Below are 21,307 nucleotides of genomic sequence, written 5' to 3' on the forward strand. Positions count from 1 at the left end.
TTGAATGTCATTTTGGTTATCTTGAAATAATCACTTTCCTTTTTTGGCCTTAGCTTCTTTTACCATGAAAATGAGAATGCTGTCATTTCTACCTGAGGACAGTGTGAAGGTGTTCTGTAAATTCTTGTCAAGGATTATCTTTATTTTAAAGCTGAACTCTTTTTTCAGTAATAATACTTAAAATCCTGTTTCATTGCAGTTGAATTAGAGGCTATGTTTTGGGGGACTCACTGTCTGGTGATTGTAACTGGTGTTTTTTCAATATGTGACACATTTCTAAGATAGATTTGTATATTAGGCAGAACTAGGCAGTATATCATATAAACCTGAAATTTTGGTGCCTTAACTTAACAGAAGTTTGTTTCTTGCCCTGAGAAGATAGGTATTCCTTATGGAGGGCTGCTCTCCAAGTAATAATGGTTTCTTCTGTGCTTTTGCTTTATCAACTTTAATGCATGGCTTTGAACATAGCTACTTATGAAGCCATTGGAAACGGGACGAACATACAGGTATAGAGTGGGAGGTGTTTATGAACCTGCTCTAGCCATGGTGCATATACCTTCTGCTCAGTTTCTGTTGGCTAGAATTCAGGCTCATGGCTGCACCTCTTTGCAAGTATGGCGGGAAATGCAGCTGGGGAGAAGATGAAATGGACTTGGTGAAGAGCTAGCATGTGTCTGCTAAATTAGGGTCTGAAGAAAAACTCACACTTTATCTATAATATAGTTTATAATACAGTCAGGTTGACCATTTTAGTTAAAGTATCAGTTAATAAGGATAGAAAGACCAAATTTTTCAGAAATATCCTGAGGACATTAAGAAAAGCTTATGTTGGGTGGTGGTGGGCATGGGTGTGCTTCTGAGATGCAAGAACAGGGGATGACCTAGATTCAGACATACTCTCTTTACTCTTTGTCTTCTCACAGGCTGGATGAGTTGGCTTGGCTCCACATGGGAGAGGGGGTGCCATCATCCCCAGTGGTCAACACAAGAATGCTTCCATGATCACTAGTGCTTGTTTTGGCCAGCAGTATTTTCTGAAAGATCGTTGCTCCTGGAATATGATGAAAAGGTCTGTAAGAAAGCATAGCCTCTGCTGATTTCCCTTTTTTAATGAACTTTTTGTCATTCCTTTGGGAGAAATATGAACCACAAATCCATTTGTGTGTGGACAGTAATCTCATGGTCTAACTCTCGGGCAGGAGAGATTTCATGATCAAGAGTTAGCCTCAGAAAATAAGTATTGGGGGTTCCCATTGTGGCACTGTGGAAACGAATCCAACTAGGAACCATGAGGTTGTGGGTTCAATCTCTGGCCTCGCTCAGTGGGTCAAGGATCCAGCGTTGCTGTGAGCTGTGGTGTAGGTCGCAGATGTGGCTTGGATCTGGCGTTCCTGTGGCTATGATGTAGGCTGGTGGCTACAGCTCCAATTAGACCCCTAGACTGGGAACCTCCATATGCCATGGGTGTGGCCCTAAAAAAAGACAAAAAAAAAAAGAGAAGAAGTATTTTATTTAGTAAATGATTCTGTGGTTACTGAAGGTGTGTGGATGTAAGGACCCATGATGTGACAGGACCATGAACTAAGGAAAATTGACCCACTGAGTTGGTGGTTGGCACAAGAATGAAAGGCATCCTACCACTGAATTATGAGCACCTTCAAGTACCACATAATTGCATTTCAGCTAAGATTTTTATAAAAAAATATACAGTGTTGACTACAGACTTGCTAGCTACAGTCTCCCTTATTTTTAAATAACTTTTTAAAATAAAAAAGCATATATGTGGTCAGAGAATAATTCTGTTCACTGAGAACCTTTCCAATTAAATTCATTCATCACTCTTAGTGAATGGCCTTCACTTATTAGTATTCATAAACTTGAGTGAAAATTAAAGTTCACGGAAAATTGTGTTCAAATTCCGGATTGCTGGCTCCCTGACCCCTGTAAGAAATTCTAAATCAAAAAGTCTGGGTCAAGGCCTGTGAATATGAGTTTAATATGAACCTCACAATCAATAATTCCTATGTTGCTAGTTCTCACACTTTAGGAAATAAAGCCTTAGGGATTTAATATGACTTGCTCATGTTTGTGCAAAAGTGTGCACAGAGTTTTCAGTGACTTAACATAAAACTATCATGACTGTCATTGTCAAGAAGTTGGACACTTCCCTCTCTTATTTATTTTAGTAAGTCAGCAAGTTAACAATGGATTCAGATAAAATAACTGAAATAACTTGTGGGCATTTTAAGAGACAATCTGGCATAATTCCAACTCTTCAATATGTACTGTGTTGTTTTCCAGGCACTGTATCACGCACTTTGTAGTCATCATATCTAAATCTAACAATAGCAGTGAGAAGTTGATGTTATTGATTTCATTTCATAGTTGAAGAAGGCGTAACTCAAAGAGTTTAAATAACTTGCCAAAGTCAGACAGCTAGTAAACAGCAAAGTCCAGATTGGGATCTTGCTCTGTTTGACTTCAATGACATATCATTGTGCCTAGGTCAAACCGGAGAGCTTCAGGCTGGGATAATGGAACCCAGAGAGGAGACAAAAGCAGAAGATGTAGGAGGGAGCCAAGCGGATAGCAGAAGTAGCAGGAAAAGTTGGGGCCCACGGTAGGAGAGCATCAGCAGAAGGGAAGATGAGTCCTCTACCTTGAAGTTCTGGTGACCATAGTTAATCAAGGGAAATCCCTTCATGAAAACTTTCTCTGATTCTCATCTAGGCACATGAAAAGTTTCTCTGGTTCTTATAATGAATAACAGAAAGAACAACAAACCAGTAAGTGCTTTACCCATTTAGATGAGGAATCTGAGCATCAGTGCATTTAAACTGACACCTGAGTCACCTGAGTGATTAGTTAGCAAAAGAGTTGGGTTTACTATCCAAGTCTTTTTGATATCAGAGCCCACTCTTTCCAGTTCACAGTATTCTTTCCCTAATATAATCCAAACCAGTGTTTTCCAAACATTTTTTTTTTCTGTGAGATTAACAGAAGATAAGATTAGAGCATACCCTCAATACATTTTGGTGGTGGCAGTAAATTAGAGGTAAAAGTCAGAAAAGATCATGTAATTTAATATGTGAAGAAACAAGGATTTTCTTCTAATAGGCTTTGTACTAGTGAAGGAAAAGGAAGGGAGAAAGAAACAATGAGGGCGAAGAAAAGAACAAGGCAAGGTCAAGTAACGAGGGAAACCAAAGCAAAGTGAAGGAAGAAATAGAGACTATTTGTCATTTTTTGCTTTACTAACACTACCTTTCTTGTACGTCAGATTTAAAAAATCATGGCACTAAAATTTGAGGAGGGAGAGTAATAAAGCCCACTTCCAGATAGATAGATAGATAGATAGAGTAATAAAAGCATAATCACAATTCAATGATCCTTTCTTATATCCTAAGTAATACAAAGTTAACAAACAAAATGACAGGACCCCTGACCAAAAGTGTGTGTCTTTTGGCAGAGTGGTGAGGATTTATGCGGGGTTATATCTTCCTGTCATTATGTGTGTAGACAGTAAATTCTGAATTGAGAAAATCATCATGTTAAAATTACATCTAATTTATATGACTTAATAATGGGGACATAAATTTGTTTTTATTCTAGTCTGTGAAGAACAAGAAAAGCAGCCCTTTATTATGTTTTTTTTTATTTGTTTGTTTTTGCTTTTTAGGGCCTCATCCGTGGCATATGGAGGTTCCCAGGCCAGGGGTTGAATTGGAGCTATAGCCGCCAGCCTATGCCACAGCCACAGCAACGCCAGATCCGAGCTGTGTCTGTGACCTACACCACCACTCACGGCAAGGCCAGATCCCTAACTCACTGAGTGAGGCCAGGGATTGAACCTGCAACCTCATGGTTCCTAGTCAGATTCGTTTCTGCTGAGCCACAATGGGGATTCCAACAGCCCTTTATTATTAAATAATTACTTTATCAATGTAGGAAGATAATGGTAATTTGATACAGAATGATTTCCTAATACTCAAAAAATCAAATCAAATTTGGTTATAGTTTGCAGTTTCCATAACAAAATAATTTTACCTTTGACTTTCATAACACTTTGAATGGTTTTGTATCCATATTGTCTAATTAGAATTAAAAAATCAGAAGTTGATTGTAAGAGGTTCTCCAGAGGCAGGATTAGTGATTTTTTTCCCCTGTGTAACTTTATTTTCTGATTTTTCTGTAATTAACACAGATTAGTAAACAAATTAAAGGAGATAATTATTGCTGAACAAATATGGCCAGTTCTCAAATCCTGAACAAGACTGATTCATTGGCAAACATGTTGATTATAGATTAGGCCAAGTTTTTAGATAAAGATGGCAATTTAAATTCTATTTTGATTTGAGGTCAACTCACAAAGACCACTGTAACTTTCATTAAGTTGAATTTCAGCACTGATAAGGCAAACTAAAATTTACTATCTTTGCTCCTGTTCTATGATGTCTGAGACAAGAGGAGAAAAGGGAGAAACTTAACTCTTCTTGAACTTACAAAAATTGCTTTATTGAACACTGATTTACAAAGATAATTTTTAACAGAGCTGTTTGTGAGATGAAAAGTAAATGTCTACCATTTATCTCTTTTGACCATTATCCCAACTGATATATATTGTCATGTATCCCCCTATTTTAGATTCCCAATAAAGCCAGATTACCTAATGCCACATGAAGCAGCTTATTGAAGGTGAGACTGTTGGAGATGATGTGACCCTGTGAGGAGCGGCCCTAGAAAGTACATTTTACATCCAATGAGGTCTGGTGGGAGCTGATGCCTGAGTGGCAGACGTAACCTTAACACTAAGGTTTTTAGTTTTCCGCCCAACCATTTGTTCCTTTGAGCTTTACTGCTTCTCTACTTTACCTCCCTACTGCTACCTCCCACCTGGAGCCATCCTCTCCTTTTCTGACTCAGAATCTAAAATTGTACCTAAGAGTGAATTTTTCTAGGCAGAGCTGTAGCAGAGCTTTCCTCTTTGAAGTCTACTGTATATTATCTGTTTGGGAAGGAAGGGGAAACCTGAAGGGACATAGAAAGGTTAGAGTGAGAAATATACACATGGGTGTTCTGGTACCTGAGTGTGGGTGCACACCCACTCACATCCTAAGGCTTTATCCAATGGGACTGCCACCCATTTGCCTTGATTAAAATTAGGTAATATGTTTTCAATTAAAGTGATAAGACTTTAAACCAACACGTGTTTTAAAGCTAAGAAATTGTGTTTCTTATAACAAACCAGAAATAAAAGAATACCTGGAAACTGATTCCATAATCATGTCTCAAATGAGAAGATTGATAATGCAGTCTAATACTGACCTTGGAATATGACTGCTGCTCTTTTCATAGATGCTTTTTATATGTAAGCAACATAAACAACCTTAATTGTATATCCCATTCTTTTTTTTTTTTTTTTTGTCTTTTTGTTGTTGTTGTTGTTGTTGCTATTTCTTGGGCCGCTCCTGCGGCATATGGAGGTTCCCAGGCTAGGGGTTTAATCGGAGCTGTAGCCACCGGCCTACGCCAGAGCCACAGCAACGCGTGATCCGAGCCGCGTCTGCAACCTACACCACAGCTCACGGCAACGCCGGATCGTTAACCCACTGAGCAAGGGCAGGGACCGAACCCGCAACCTCATGGTTCCTAGTCGGATTCATTAACCACTGCGCCACGACGGGAACTCCTGTATATCCCATTCTTATAATTTGTATAATTTTAATCCCATTATAGCATAATGTGGTTATTATTAGGTCACTGAGTTTATCTTTATTCTCAGTCAATATTAAATGTAACTGTAAGATTACAGAGTTGAAACATTTGATAGTTTTCTCACTTTATTAAGAATTCCTGTGTCCCTTTTACCCCAGCAAGGGTTTTGATGAAATCAGGTGAGAATTGACATGGCCAAACCTTGTGTTAGAAGTGCTCTATACAAATTTCCTTGCTTAATCTTTGAATCAAGGTTGTTAACTAAGTACCATCATTCCAAATCTACAGATGAGAACACTGATGCTCGGGGTGTTTGATGGCTTGTTGAACAGTATATAGTGAATGTCTGAGCTTTGCTCATACCTAGGTTTGTGTGGCCCCCTGCTCTTTGTACTGTGCCAGCTGTCTCAGTACACGGTGCCCCACTTTGGCCATCCAAGGACCCAGACTTTATTCTTAGGCCAATCACTGATTGAACTAAGGCTCTTCCTCACCATTCAAGTGGGACTTAAATAATCAACCTAGAGATAACCTTTTCAAATAATAAGTTGTCTCTCAGCGTTCACTGGTGGCTTAGCAGATAAGGATCCGGAATTGTTTCTTCTGTGGCTTGGGTTGCTGCTGTGGCACAGGTTTGATCCCTGGCCCTGGAGCTTTGGGATGTGTGAGTGTGGTCAAAAAAAGTTTTATCTCCCAATTCAAAAAGCATAATCCTGTATTTTAGATGAATATTTTCTTCATAATTCATGGCCACTAGGTTCTTTTTGCTCTCTTGTTCCCACTTTTACTTCCAGGCCTGAAGCATTTGTTATGCTCAGTGCTGAACATTACTAAGTTTCACTGTTTTCCTGTTCAAGTGAGAAAAACTGAGGAGGCTGTATTGTTCTTTTAATGTCAGATTCTATTCCATTTCCTTCTCTAACTCAACAAGGCAGAGATGAATGCAAAAGCTCATGAAGAGAGGATTGAAATTAGAGTCAAAGGCCTGATACACTACAGGGGCATGGTATGTTCATTTAACTTACTTGACTTCAGCTATACACATCAGCAAAGGGAAAAATGAGAACTAGAGAAGTAATAATATAAATGATGCTGGAGGGTGACGATATGCCCCAGAGGGAGGGTGCTCTATGAAATGTCAATCTCCTGCCACTTCAGCTGGACTCAATTCCTGTATGCTCTGTCAGCATCTTAGCATTTAAAGAGTTTTTTTTTTTTTTTTTTGAGTTTGCAGATTTTTTTTATAGAGCCCCCTGATAAAATGCCAATCATCTACCCCAAGAAGTTAGCAATCAGTTCTGGTACTAGGCAGTTGCAATGATAGCAGGGACCACATCTAAGACAACACCAGCAACAGATCATGTTGGACTTAATGGAACATAGTATATCTTTATATTATATTTCATGAATGTCTTGATTAGCATACACTGTAATAATAGTATACCATAGACTGGGTGGCTTAAACAATAGACATTTGTTTCTCAAAATTTTGCAAGCTGGAAGTCCAAAATCAAGGTGCTGGTAGGTTCAGTTCTTGGCGAAGACCTTCTTTTAGCCTTATTGATAGCTGCTTTCTCCCCATGTACTCACATGGCCCTTCCTCATATCCTGTATATGTAGAGAAAGCTCTGGTGTCTCTTCCTTTTTTGATAAGGACACTAATTGATCATTGGAGCTCCACCCTCGTTTGCACCTCATTACCTCCCAAAGACCTACCTCCAAATAACTTCATGTTAGGGATTAAGACTTCAGTATATGAATTTGGCATGGGAGTCGGGGAAGGAAGGTCCCCCAGATCTCAGTCATTCAGTCCATGGCCGTGGATGACATTCAATGGTGATTTCAATGGTAATTGTAATTATTTATGGTTTTGCCATGCATGTTAATTTTAGAACCTAAACCTGTTTAGGATGAAACACAGGCTTATTTCTCTAGTTACTAGAGGAATTTAGGCATATTGATTCTCTGAGCTGAAATTTCTTTATCTGAAGTTGTCAGTTAGTAGCAATGGCCACTTTTCTATGTCTCTCGAGGTTATTTGACTTTCTAGTATGAATATGGGCAAATAATTTTTAGGTAATTCTACATTTAAGTCACAAAAATAACTTCTTAAATAGGGCAAAGCATGAGTGTCCCTTTAAAACTGCCCGCTGCCATAATGTGTTAACAACTTAGTGAGTTTTTGAATGAATTTTTAAAAACTTTTTCAGACATTTTATAAGTTTAGTCAATATATATATATATACACATGTGTATATATGTGTATATTTGAACACTAAAGGAGAAAAAGGTTAAAAATGACTTCTGTGACAGATTGATTAAGGTTTGGGTTAATTTCATTTTACCTGATTAAGTTTACTTGTCCCTATTGCAAGCTGGCATCAGAATTGTCATCCTGGAGCTGTATTCCACAATCTGAAACCCTCTTCACTTGTCTGTATGCATATGAGTACACAGACATTCAAGCACACTCATAAGTATAACTGCAAGTTTGCCTCTGAGTGCATAGTTCTGAAATCTTAATATGCTACTTTTTTTTCCCCCTTCATAAACAATACAAAGAAGTTGACAGGTCTGAAAGGGGCTTATGTGAAAAGATAATTAAGAGCTTTAGAGAGTGTCAAGAGTCAATAGCTCAGCACTGTCAGCACTCAGGAGTGTTACAGGCTATAATTAGATGGCATGGAGGTGTAAGGCATGTTTGGCAGTTGATTCCTGCATGATCTCCAATGGAAAAACAAAGAGCAGGCTCCATGAGGTAACAAGCAATGTGGGGAACAGACACACTGGAGTCAGACCTTTCATGTATCTCTCTTTTCCCAGGGTACATCATTTGGTGAAGAGCTTCTTTGCTTTTCAGTTGGCGTGTGCATGGGACATTTAGTTCATGTTCATCATTCCCACAATCCTCTTGGCCTTGTGCTGCAGACCTCCCTAACCCCCCATAAATTAGAGTGCAGACCTGCAGTGCCTGTGGGCACAACCCACTCCACATTTGTGTGCTGATTTTGGACTCTGGAAAAATTGAACTGATATAGGGCAGAGAGAGTTGATTTCTAGCAAGAGGACATTTTCCAAAGATCTCTGCAAAAGCCCAGAAGAGTCTTTCCATAAGTGAGGATGAAAAGTCAAAAGGCATGGAAGGTCTGGATTAAGATGCCTCAAACCCTGAAGATTGTGGGGAACAACAAATCATATGAAGTTCAAACTTAATCATAAAAATAATCAAAACTATGTACTTGAAAGTACAGTGTTCTGATTTTCCCCATTATGATTATTTCAATGAAAAAATAAAGTCATACAACCATATACTAATTTTTTGCAGATGCTTTTAGTACTTCAGTGTTTTTATTGACTGATGCTTTAGGTGTACTCAGCCTATTTTCTCTCTAGTTGTGTTTTTCAGTTGGGAGCAAAATATACCTTGATTGTACTGATAATATTCTACTTCTGTGGTATTAAAAGATAGACCAAGGCATTTAAAAAATTTTACAAGTTTGAGCAACAATTGATTCAATTGGGCAGCATCCAGTCTAGTAGATAGAAAAGAGCTTCAAGGAGCTATACAAAACAAGACTTTTATAGGCAGAAGGGAGGAACAAGGATGTTATCTTAGGCAAAAAAGTGGGCTGCTTATTATGGTTTTGTTCTGTTAGGGGATGGCAGAGGTCTCTCAGGCAGATTATCTAGCTAGTGCTGACCAGGAGATTCCTGACTGAGTGATTTAAGGTTCCATTTCTGGGAGAGCAGAATCTATAATTAAGTTAAATCTCAATTTGGTGATGTAGGGCTTAGCATAAGTCACTCCATTTTCAGCCTGTTGTCTTCTTTTTAACAGTAGATTCCAAAGCACTGTCCATGTTATTGGGCTAAACTGCAAATTTCTCAGTCAATAGTCCTGGTCAAAATTGAGCTTAAAAGTGTTTTATTGTAAAGAAGTTGTAATTGAATAATATTTAATTAAAAACTGTATTTTAATAATATTTAAGTGATATATATATAAATATTTAAATATAATCACATAAATTGAATAAATACAAATTGTAGAGAATACATTACACAAAATTGGCTTGAAATCAGCCAGTAAACCTTTAAAACATACCTATTTTTTTTTTGTCTTTTTGTCTCTTTCTAGGGCCACACCCATGGCATATGGAGGTTCCCAGGCTAGGGGTCCAATTGGAGCTGTTGCCTCCGGCCTATGCCAGAGCCACAGCAAGACAGGATCCGAGCCGCATCTGCCACCTACACCACAGCTTATGGCAATACCAGATCCTTAACCCACTGAGTGGGGCCCGGGATCAAACCCACAACCTTATGGTTCCTAGTTGGATTCGTTAACCACTGAGCCATGACAGGAACTCCAAAACATAACTATTTTTTAAGTGATTGAAAATGTATTTCTTGCCTCTAAGAACTCTGTGATCAAATAATAATCCCAAAAAGACCTGCTAATTTTTTTTTAACATTTTCTTTACATCTTATTGGAACAAATAGTTACAAAATATTGCAGATAAGATTGAAGTCCTTCTCAATTTTGTTAACATTCTCTTTGTCCAAAGACAATTACTTTCATGAATTTTAAATAATTACATTTTCATCTATATGTCTGAAAAATAATAGAATATTATCGTGTGTTTTGAAAGTTATGTAAGTAATGTCATATTAAACATGGCATTCTGTAATTTGTCTTAGTTTACCTAATGTCATGTTTTTTTGAGATCCATCCATGTTGTTCAATAACTGGTTCATGTATCATTCCATTTTATAATTAATGACAATGAACCTGGAAAGGTAGTTTGAAATGGATTGTGGAGGTCCTCAAGTGCCACATTAAATACTTTGGACTTTATCTGTGGTGATTGGTAAGGGAAAAAGTGGAGGATCGCAGAACATTTCTAAGTAGTAAATGGTGTAAGATCTGAGTATCAGAAGATGAGTATGAGGACAGTAGGGAAGCAGATTGAAAGAGGAGGGCTTTCTGGGACTAAAGTTAAGACTATAATTCAGAGCAAATTATAATAACCCTGTAAGATATAATGATGGCCCCCAATGACTAAAATTTAGTTAGTTTCCAATTTTTCTCTTTAATAAACAAAACATATGAATATTTAAGTATATGTCTCTCTCTGGGAGGGCATTCCCCCATATATTTGTAGGATACAAATTATATCCATTTTGGTCAATTTTCCACGTTAATGTAATATTTTAGGCTTTTTAACTCCCAGAGAACAAAGAGAAGAAATAAAAATAATCTGATGATGTGGACAGATGCAATCAATAAACGGTACCTGAATTCAAACCTATTAAAATTGAATATTGTGTCGCTTTTCTGAGTGGTTTTCCATGATTTGTCATTGGTTTGTTACTTTTCTGAAGGGATAAATGTTATCAGTGATTCTTAGAAATTTTTATCATACTTCCAGAGCTCAAAAGCAACTCAAAGCATGCAGAAATTTAAAGATCACAGTCTACAAGTCCAGGTGCCAGATTCCTTTCTGAAGGCAACCTCAAGACCCAACAACCCCAAGTTATGCAGCTCCTCAACTGGCAAGAGTATGCAATAGTTTTTTGGGTTTTTTACTTGTTTTTTGTGGAAAGGGAGTGAAGATGCAGTCTGGCATTTAGGAAGGAAGCAAACATTCAAAATGGGTGACATATCATTTGCAAACAGTAGCAGTTTTACTTCTTTTCCAATTTGGATTCTTTTTATTTCTTTATCTTCTGTGATCTCCATATGAGGATTTTTAAACTATGTTGAATAAAAGTGGCAAGAGTGGACATCATTGTCTTGTTTCTGATCTTAGTGGAAATGCTTTCAGCTTTTCACCATTGAGAATGATGTTAGCTGTGGATTTGTCATATACCGCTTTTATTACATTGAGGTAGGTTCCCTGTGTGCCCACTTTCTGGAGAGTTTTTATCAGAAATGGCTGTTGAATTTTGTCAAAAGTTTTATATGCATCTACTTAAATGATCCTATAGTTTTTATTCTTCAGTTTGTTGATGTGGTATATCACATTGATTGATTTGTAGATATTGAAGAATCCTTGTATACCAAGGATAAATCCCACTTGATTGTAGTATCTGATCCTTTTAACATATTGTTTGTTTAGGTTTGCTAATATTTTGTTGAGGAGTTTTGCATCTATTTTCATCAGTGATAATGACCTACAAATTTCTTCTATTGTATTTTTGTCTGATTTTTGTATCAGGGTGATGGTGGCTTCATAGAATGAGTTTGGGAGTGTTCCTTCCTCTGCAATTTTTTGGAAACTTTTAAAAGCATAGGTGTTATTTCTTCTCTAAATGTTTGATAGATTTCAGCTATGAAGCAGTCTGGTCCTGGACTTGTGTTTGTTGGAAGTTTTTAAATTGAAGTTTCAATTTCAGTACTTTTGATAGGTCTATTCATATTTTATGTTTCTTCCTGCTTCAGTCTTGGAAGGTTGTACCTTACTAAGAATTTGTCTATTTTCTCTAGCTTGTCCATTTTGTTGGCATATAGTTGCTTGCAGTAGTCTCTTATGATACTTTGTAATCTGTGGGATCAGTTGTAACATCTTTTCCATTTTTAACTTTATTGATGTGGGCCCTCTCCCTTTTTTGCCTGATGAGTCTTGTTAAAGGTTTATCAATTTTGTTGATCTTTTAGAAGAACCCACTTTTGGTTTCGTTAATCTCTATATTCTTTTTCTCGGTTTCATTATTTATGCTCTGATCTTTATTATTTGTTTCCTTCTACTAACTTTCAGTTTTGTTTTTTCTTCTCTCTCTGGTTGCTTTAGGTGTAAGTTTAGGTTGTTGATTTGAGATTTTTATTATTTCCTGAGATAAGATTGCATTGCCATAAACTTTCTTCTTAGAACTGCTTTTGCTGTGTCCCATAGGTTTTGAATTATTGTATTGTTGTCATTTGTCTCTAAGAGTTTTTTGATTTTCACTTTGATGTGTTTAGTGATCCATTGGTTGTTTAGTAGTATATTGTTCAGCTTCTAGGTGTTTGTGTTTTTTGCTTTTGTGTGTGTGTGTGTGTGTGCGTGTGTGTGTGTGTGTGTGTGTGTGTGTGTGTGACATTGATTTCTAATCTTATAGCATTGTTGTTGGAAGCATTGTTTGATATGATTTCAAATTTTTAAATTTACCAAGGCTTGATATGTGGACCAAGATGTGATCTATCCTGGAGAATTCCCTATGCACTTGAGAAGAATCTATATTCTACTGTTTTTGGTTGGAATGTTCTATAAATATCAATTAAGTTTATCTGATATAATGTGTCATTGAAGGCCTGTGTTTCCTTATTGATTTTCTGTATAGATGATCTGCCCAGTGATGTAAGTGGAGTGTTAAAATCTCCATTATCATGTTACTGTTTATTTCTCCTTTTATTGATGTTAGCATTTGACATATATTGTGGTGCTCTGATGTTGGGTGCATATATAATTAAAATTGTTCGATCTTCTTCTTGGATTGGTTCTTTGATCATTATAGAGTGTCCTTTACCTCTTGTGACTATCTTTATTTTAAAATCTTTTTTGTCTGATGTGAGTATTGCAGCTCCAGCTTTCTTTTGATTTCCATTTACATATAATACTTTCTTCCATCCCTTCACTTTCAGTCTGTATATAACCTTAGGTCTGAAGTGGATCTCTTGTAAGCAGCATATATACAGGTCTTGTTTTTGTATCTATTCAGCTTGTCTCTGTTTTTAGTGGGAATATTAATCAATTTATACTCAATGTAGTTATAGATATACGTGCACTTATTGCCATTTTCTTAATTGTTTTAAATTTGTTAATATTGGAGTTTTTTCTTCTCTTCCTCTTTTGTGATTTACTGACTATATTTAATGTTGTATTTTCTTTTTCTTTTTCTTTTTTAGGGCCTCACCTGTGGCATGTGGAGGTTCCCAGCCTGGGGTCAAATCAGCTACAGCTGCTGGCCACAGTCACAATGCAGGATCCAAGCCATGTTTGTGACCTACACCAGAGCTCATGGCAACACCAGATCTTAACCCACTGAGTGAGGCCAGGGATCGAACCTGCAACCTCATGGTTCCTGTTGGATTTGTTTCTGCTGAGCCATGATGGGAATTCCTGCTTTTTCTTTTTTATGTGTGTGTTTATTACAGTTTTTTGGTTTGCACTTCCCATTGGATTTTGATAGGGCAGTTTATATATGTACTGAAGTGTTTTTGGTTGCTGATTTCTTAATTTCAAATGCATTTTCTTTATTCTTTTCTTTTCTTTTTAGAGCCACACACAGGGCATATGGAAGTTCCCAGGTCAGGGATCAAATTGCTGCTACAGCTCCCAGCCTAGGCCAAAGCCACAGCAATCAGGATCTAAACTGTGTCTGTGACCTACAACACAGCTCACAGCAACATCAGATCTTAACCCACTGAGCGAGGCCACGGATCTAACCTGCATCCTTATGGATCCTAGTCAGGTTCGTTAACCTCTGAGCCATGAAGGGAACTCCCTCAAATGGATTTTCAATGCTCTGCATTTATATTGTCCTCTTTTTACACTTGCTAGTCTTGATATCATGTTTGTTAATGGGTGATTCCCTACTTTTATGTTTGCATTTACCGGTGAGCTTTCCCATTTGTAGTTTTCTTGTTTCCAGTTTTGGCCTTTTCTTTTCTGTCTAAAGAAGTTCCTTTAGTAGTTGTTGTGAAGCTTATTTGGTGATGCTGAATTCTCTTAGCTTTTGCTTGTCTGAAAAGCTTTTGATTTTTCTGTCTGACTGAAAGAGAGCCTTTCTGGGTAGACTATTCTTGGTTCCAGGTTTCTCCTCTTCATCACCTTAAATATACCTTGCCATTTGCTTTTGACTTAAAGAGTTTCTGCTGAAAAATCAGCTGATATGCTTATGGGGGTTCCCTAACATGTTATTTATTGCTTTTCCCTTGTTGCTTTTAATATCTTTCTTTGTATTTAAAGTTATCACTGTTGGCAGAAGACATGATACTATGCATAGAAAATCATAAAGATGCTACCATAAAACTATTAGAGTTCATCAATGAATATGGTAAAGTTGCAGGACACAAAGTTAGCACAGTATTTTGCATTTCTGTATACTACCAATGAAAGTTCAGAAAGAGAAACTGGAGAAATTATTCCATTTATCATCACATCAAAAAGAATAAAATATCTAAGAATAAACCTACCCGAAGAAACAACAGACCTATACTCTGAAAATTATAAAGTGCTGATGAAAGCAATCTAAGGTTACACAAACAGATGGAAAGAAGTATGGTGCTTTTGGATTGGATAAATTAGTACTGTCAAAATGAGTATACTACCCAAGGCAATCTACAGATTCAGTGTAATCTTTATCAAGTTACCAATAACATTCTTCACAGAACCAGGACAAAAAAAATTTAAAGTTTATTTGGAAAAAGAAAAGACCTCAAATAGAAATGGAACTGGGGAATCAGGCTTCCTGACTTCAGTGTATACTGCAAAGCTATAGTAATCAAAACAGTATGGTCCTAGCACAAAAACAGAAATATAGATCAATGGAACAGCATAGAAAGTTCAGAAATAAACCCAAGCACCATGGTCAACTAATATAAAGGAGTCAAGAACTTACAGTGGAGGAAAGACAGTCTCTTCAATAAGTGGTTTGGGAAAACTGGACAGCTACCTGTAAAAGAATGAAATTAGCATATTCTATAACAGCATACACAAAAATAAACTCAAAAATGGATTAAGTAAGGCCTAACACAAGGCCTGAACATAAGGCCAGATAGTATAAAACTCCTAGAGGAAAACATAGGCAGAGCACTCTGACATAAATCACAGCAATATCCTGTTTGATCCACCTCCTAGAGAAATGAGAATTTTAAAAAAGTTAAACAAATGAGACCTAATTAAATTTAAAATCTTTTGCATAGCAAAGGAAACCATAAAAGTAAAGACATCCCACAAAATTGGTGAAAATCTTTGTGAAAGAAGCAACTGACAAGGGATTAATCTCTAAAATATACGAACATCTCATACAGCTTTATATCAAAAAACAAAAAACCCAATTAAAAAATTGGCAAAATATCTAAATAGACATTTCTCTAAGGAAGACAGAGAGATGGCCAAAAAGCAAATGACAGAGATGTGCAACATCAGTAATTATTAGAGAAATGTAAATCAAAACTATAATGAGGTATCACCTCATACCAGTCAGAATGGCCATCATCAAAAAGTCTACAAACTATAAATGCTAGAGAGGGTGTGGAGAAAAGACAACAACTGTCCTACACTGTTGGAGATGTAAATTAGTGCATCTACTATGCTGGACAATATACTGGTTCCTTAAAAACTAGATATAGAATTCCTATATGATCCAGCAATCCCACTTCTGAGCATATATCCAGAGAAAACTATAATTGGAGGAGACACATGCACCCCAGCGATCATTGCAGCACTATTTACAATAGCCAAGACGTGGAAGCAATGTAAATGTCCATTGACAAAGGAATGGATAAAGAAGGTGAGAGAATTCATACCTCATGCTCCCATTTAAAGGATAAAACATATTATGATTCTCTACTTTCTTGCATGGCAGTCAACACAGATAAAGCCCAGAGTCTTTAATATGGCCCTTAAGGACCTCTACAGTCCAGTGAAACCTACCTTTCTAGGCTCATCATCATTAATACTCACCTCTATAGTGAGTGTTCTTCTTGAATGCTCAATGGGTCTCAACCATGCTATGGTCTCCCCCAACATGGTACCTGATGTAACTATTGCTGAAAGTCTTCAGATGACACTACCTTGATGAAATCTTTCTCTTCTTACCTCAACTCTACTAATGCTCTGAAGACACTTTGAAGACTCTATTACAATTATTAACATTGATTTATGAATCTAACTCCTTCACAAAATTCTGAACTTCCAGAGGGCAAGGAAAATATTTCATTCCCTGTTAAATCCCCCAGCATATTGCCATACATGTGGGTTTTCTTTAATAGAGTGAAAACTGGATGAGAAAGGAGCCTTATTTCTCTTAATCATTCCTCTGCCCTTGTACTTAGTACAGTACTTGGCATAAAAGTCCTCATAAATATTTTTTAACTTATTGAGGGTTGATCAGTTATGGTCAGTGGGCCAATCCAGTTAGACACCTGTTTTTATAAAATTTATTGGAACACAGCCATGTCCATTCCTATATAGATATACATATGTGATGGTTTCTTTATAGTAATAGAGTAGTTGCTATGTATATGTATTTATGGATGCTTTCTCTATAGTAATAAGTTGCAGTAAAGACTTGTGCACAAAGCCTGAAATACTAACTGGCCCTTTATAGAAAAAGTTTGCTTCTGGATAAATGAGAATTGATGTAGGGCAGGGATATGGAAGAAGAGCGATCAGCACAAAATGTTTCTAAAAATATTGAATTTTGATAATACTCAGATTTATCATTTCAAAAGATTGTCCTGCCCTCTTTTTCATCTACATGAATATAGGCATATATGCATGTATTATCAGCTTTCTTACCATTATTTAATGATGAATAATTAATGATAGCTTGAAATGATTATTTGGGACACATATATCCTATACTTGTTTATTGTAGACATTATTTTGGAAAACAATCAGAATTATAAGTAAAAAATTATCTTACCCAAATCATACAACCCAACGTTTTAAAAATTACATGGATAATTTTATCTGATTGATTTTCAGAGTTTAGTCTAGAAATTTCAGGTTTGTACACATATATTCATTACTAGCTGAACATCCAAGAATGACCTGCATATAGTTGCAAGGTAACAATATTATAATCCCATTAGAAACAATAGTACTTATTACATGCTAACTGTGTTTACCATAAAACCCCATCACCTGATGAATATGCAATTAACCTACTTATTACTCCAGAAAACATCTTAGAAATACACCACATCCACCTAATTTTTAATCTGATCTTTAAAGGCTTTCTGTGAAAGAAAATAATTTTTTCCCAATAAGATATATTATTGGAAACACAACTGTATGTAGCCAATTCACTATGCCATCTGATTTATTTTAATTAGAGGTTAGCTGGTGAATGTGATTACAGTTATAATTATTACAATACCAGTCATCCTCATTTCCATTAGCATTCCACTTGATAGTTAGCAATAAGCAGAAATAAAATATTAGGACTTTTAAGAGAAGAGATTACCAATTAGAACAATTCTCCACTGGCACAAGATAATTATTAATTATGATCATCATAGTAATTATTCGCCAAGCTAAATTTCACTGGCCTACCTGCGTGCAAATTCTCTCTGCACGGCATTCTAACATCAGCAGCCTCCTTATCTGCTCTGAAAATCCTGAAGCAATATTTGTATTAAATACACAGTTGACTGCACACCAAATGGAAAGACAGCTGTGAAGGCACAGGATGGATCTCCATTTCATTAAAGGATCCCTTTCTTTTTGTAGGGCATTGCAAGGAGAGTTCGTAAAAACATATACCCTAAGAAAGGTACTATATTCACATATATATTTTCTGATTACACAGGATAAAACTGAACCAAAACTAGCCTTCTCAGCAACAGCTCTCTCATTCTTCTCCAGAAACCACCATTCATATCCACACTGACACTATTTCTCATAAAGAAAAGAAAATAAACAAATGCAGTTTGAAGATTGTTGATCACTGAAGGACAGTTACTATGCAGATAAGTTAAAAATATCTACAGGCTTTATGTTGCTGAAATATAAGGCCATTATTTAGCAGTATGCACATTCTTCTACATAAATGCCTATAAATAATTTTATATAAATAAAACCTCCGTATTCTGCTCCAGGTTTACTATCCAAAGTGTAAGAAGTTTGAGAAGGTTCAAAGGAAAGAAACACCAAAGGCGACTTAGGAAGAAAGATAATTTGCTGGAGTAGACAGTACTGGCCTGGGATTCAGGTAAGAGCCAATATTGGTCTTGACTCTGAACTTAGGTGGTTACTTTCTTAAAGCCAGCCATTGAATTTCTCAGAGGCTCAGGTTCTTTATTTGTACCTGGGAACAATATCCCTTCTGCCTGTTTACAGTAGAGTCAAATGAAATTGTATATGAAATAATACTTATAAGCTATAAAGTATTATGCAAATACAATGCAACTTTAAACAACTTAAGGGAACCACATTAAACTAGACTGTTGAATGTTTCTTAAAAAAAATATCTTGAGTGTTTTATTTCACCAAATTTATGTTTTTACTCAGCAGACTTAGAATTGACAAAAATGGGATTTAGGTAAGAAATTAGTTTCTTCTATCTTGAGATAGGGAAATGTTGCAATAATTTAAAAGGCAAAGTTTCCTTTCCCCACTTTTGGGTATATTTAGAAGGAAAAGGCAGACAAGTAATGTTTTGGAAATGAAGAATAGATGGACCACCCAACCGCAATGCATGTGGGGATAGAGCAAAACAACCCCTGACAATCCCTTTCAGACACAAGACCATGTGTGTATGTCATCAGGATGCACTTCCTTGCTTTGGTTGTCTCTGTAGTGACTGCACCAATCAACATATTGCTGATTCTAAATGTGGGGAAAAAGAAAGTAAATTCCAAATGACTTATTTTCATTGCTGTTCATGTTTGCTGCCAGTGTTTGCCTCCATGCTTGAAAACATGAGCAAAGATTTGTCTTTTTGAAGAGCTCTATTTCTCATGTTTAAATAACTGATGCCCTTAAGGGGATTGAGAAGAGGTAGAGGATGGCCTGGATGCAATCCAGGAAGAGATGCATTTGCTCAACAAAGCAAAAAATGTTTAAAATGAAAAGAAAGCAACTGTAATTTGGCACTTGTTATTGCTTACCTATTTTTCTTGAGTTCAATTAGCCACAAAGACAGACAGATATGTCTCAAGTTGACTTTAGGCATTTGTCTTTTTAAGTGTTTGTAAAGCCCAGCTTTATGTAAATATCAGTGTTATTAAAAATTTTTGGCTCTAATAGTCATTTTCTATGGTAATTTCTGTTATAACTTTTTTAAAAATGCATGTATTCTATTCTAGGCCAAATTTCTGAAATATCTGTCAGGAAGAAAATGCTGTAGTATATGATTTTTTTTTTTTGCCCTATGAACTGATTATTTTTAGCAGCTTTTATAAGCATAATAACAGTAATTTTAGCAGCTAATTTACCTAAAATCATTTTGTTCCAAAACCTGAAAGCCCCCAAATCAAAGGGTTCTCTTTGTCTAAAAAAATTAAATCAAAATAAATGTTTCTGGTTTGTTTTAAGAGGAAAAATTAGGGTTTCTTAATGCTCAAATATTTAGTAAGCTCTCAAGGAGGTGTAGGGGGAAGCAATCTGCCTGTCATAGGAGAGGAAAAAAATTAAATAGCAGAATTTTTAAATCGTATCTCTTGACACCAATAAATAACAAGAAAGAACTAGCACCATTTTTTAACATGCATGCATACAATACAATAAGCAAATCTGACTCATCTGCCAACCTGATTGCTTTGTTTAGAATTCCACTGTCAGAAGTAAGGTGGGGAGTGGGGGTATTTATGCAAATTAGACTCTTCCAAACTGGAAGAAATTTGGATTATTATTATTTTTTTTAAATTCCAAGTTTAAGAAAGTTAGAAGGGTTTTTTTTTTTTTTTCTTTTTAACCACATCAGTTTTGAATGAGTGCAAGATCTCAAATCAGGTTAAAAAATATGATCTAGAAACTATGGCTATGAATTTCACAGATTTTTCAAAGCTTTGAAAGCAACTCTGATTTATATTTTGCTGTTTTCCTGTATTTCTGTGTGTGTATGAGGGGGTGGGAAGGAGTAAATTTTCGGGTGAGATATTTAGTTCCTGGTTTCTGTATGGGATGACTGTAATCAGTCAGATTAATCTAAGAAATAAACAGCCATTTGTCTGAAGGCTTTGTAAGGTGATGGCTGCTCCAATGTGTTTATATTCAATCAGAATTCATAGGAAGGTACAATATAAATCCTTGACCCCTGGAAACGTCTCTCTAGTATCCTAACCTTGTGGGCATTTGAGGGTTTGTTTTAGAGGGTAGCAGGGGCTGGAAGGATTCAAGGTACTCTAGAACAGTTTTGCAGAGAGGGCATCATTGCAAAATTGACCACAAAATAAGAAGGTGTACAAATTCACACCAACAATTAGGAAATTGGAGAGTATGTTCTTTTAGGAAGAATTTGGGGTTTTATGGGCATTGGCTGGAGAATGATTGTGGGAAGATGGTGATCTGTTCATGTGTCACCCAGCCCTTCCTCCCCAACTTGAGTCCTGTCCAGCTGGTCTTTTTTTTATCTTCTTTTTTTAAAAAATTATTATTATTAAAGTATTGTTGATTTACGATGTTTCATCAAGATCTGATGTACAACAAAGTGACCCAATCACACACATGTCCCTGTGCTGTACAGTACGATCCCATTGCTCATCCATTCCAGATATAACAATTTGTATCCCCAAAACCCCGCAAATGCCCATCCCTCCCATTCCCTCCCCTTCCCACCCTAGGGAAACACAAGTCTGCTCTTCTTGGCTGGGCTTTGCTCCCATTTGTTTGTTTGTTTGTTATTTTTAGATAGAATCATCTGTTCCATATTTTAGATTCCA

General features: G+C 36.4%; 1 long non-coding RNA gene across 3 annotated transcripts in view; it reads left to right on the forward strand.

The window, feature by feature from the left end:
* The window catches only part of LOC102167422, a 278,903-nt gene extending 258,681 nt beyond the window's left edge, over positions 1-20,222 (forward strand). For 2 of the 3 annotated variants that reach the window (XR_002336493.1, XR_002336494.1), the window contains 2 exons: positions 927-1,072; positions 18,524-20,222. This is a non-coding gene — a long non-coding RNA (uncharacterized LOC102167422). Of the gene's footprint in view, positions 1-926; positions 1,073-4,647; positions 4,875-18,523 lie in introns of those variants that run through there. The other variant, XR_002336495.1, reaches the window with a different exon arrangement.

Source organism: Sus scrofa, chromosome 1 (assembly GCF_000003025.6).
Source record: "Sus scrofa isolate TJ Tabasco breed Duroc chromosome 1, Sscrofa11.1, whole genome shotgun sequence".
In the NCBI taxonomy this organism is placed as follows: Eukaryota; Metazoa; Chordata; class Mammalia; order Artiodactyla; family Suidae; genus Sus; species Sus scrofa.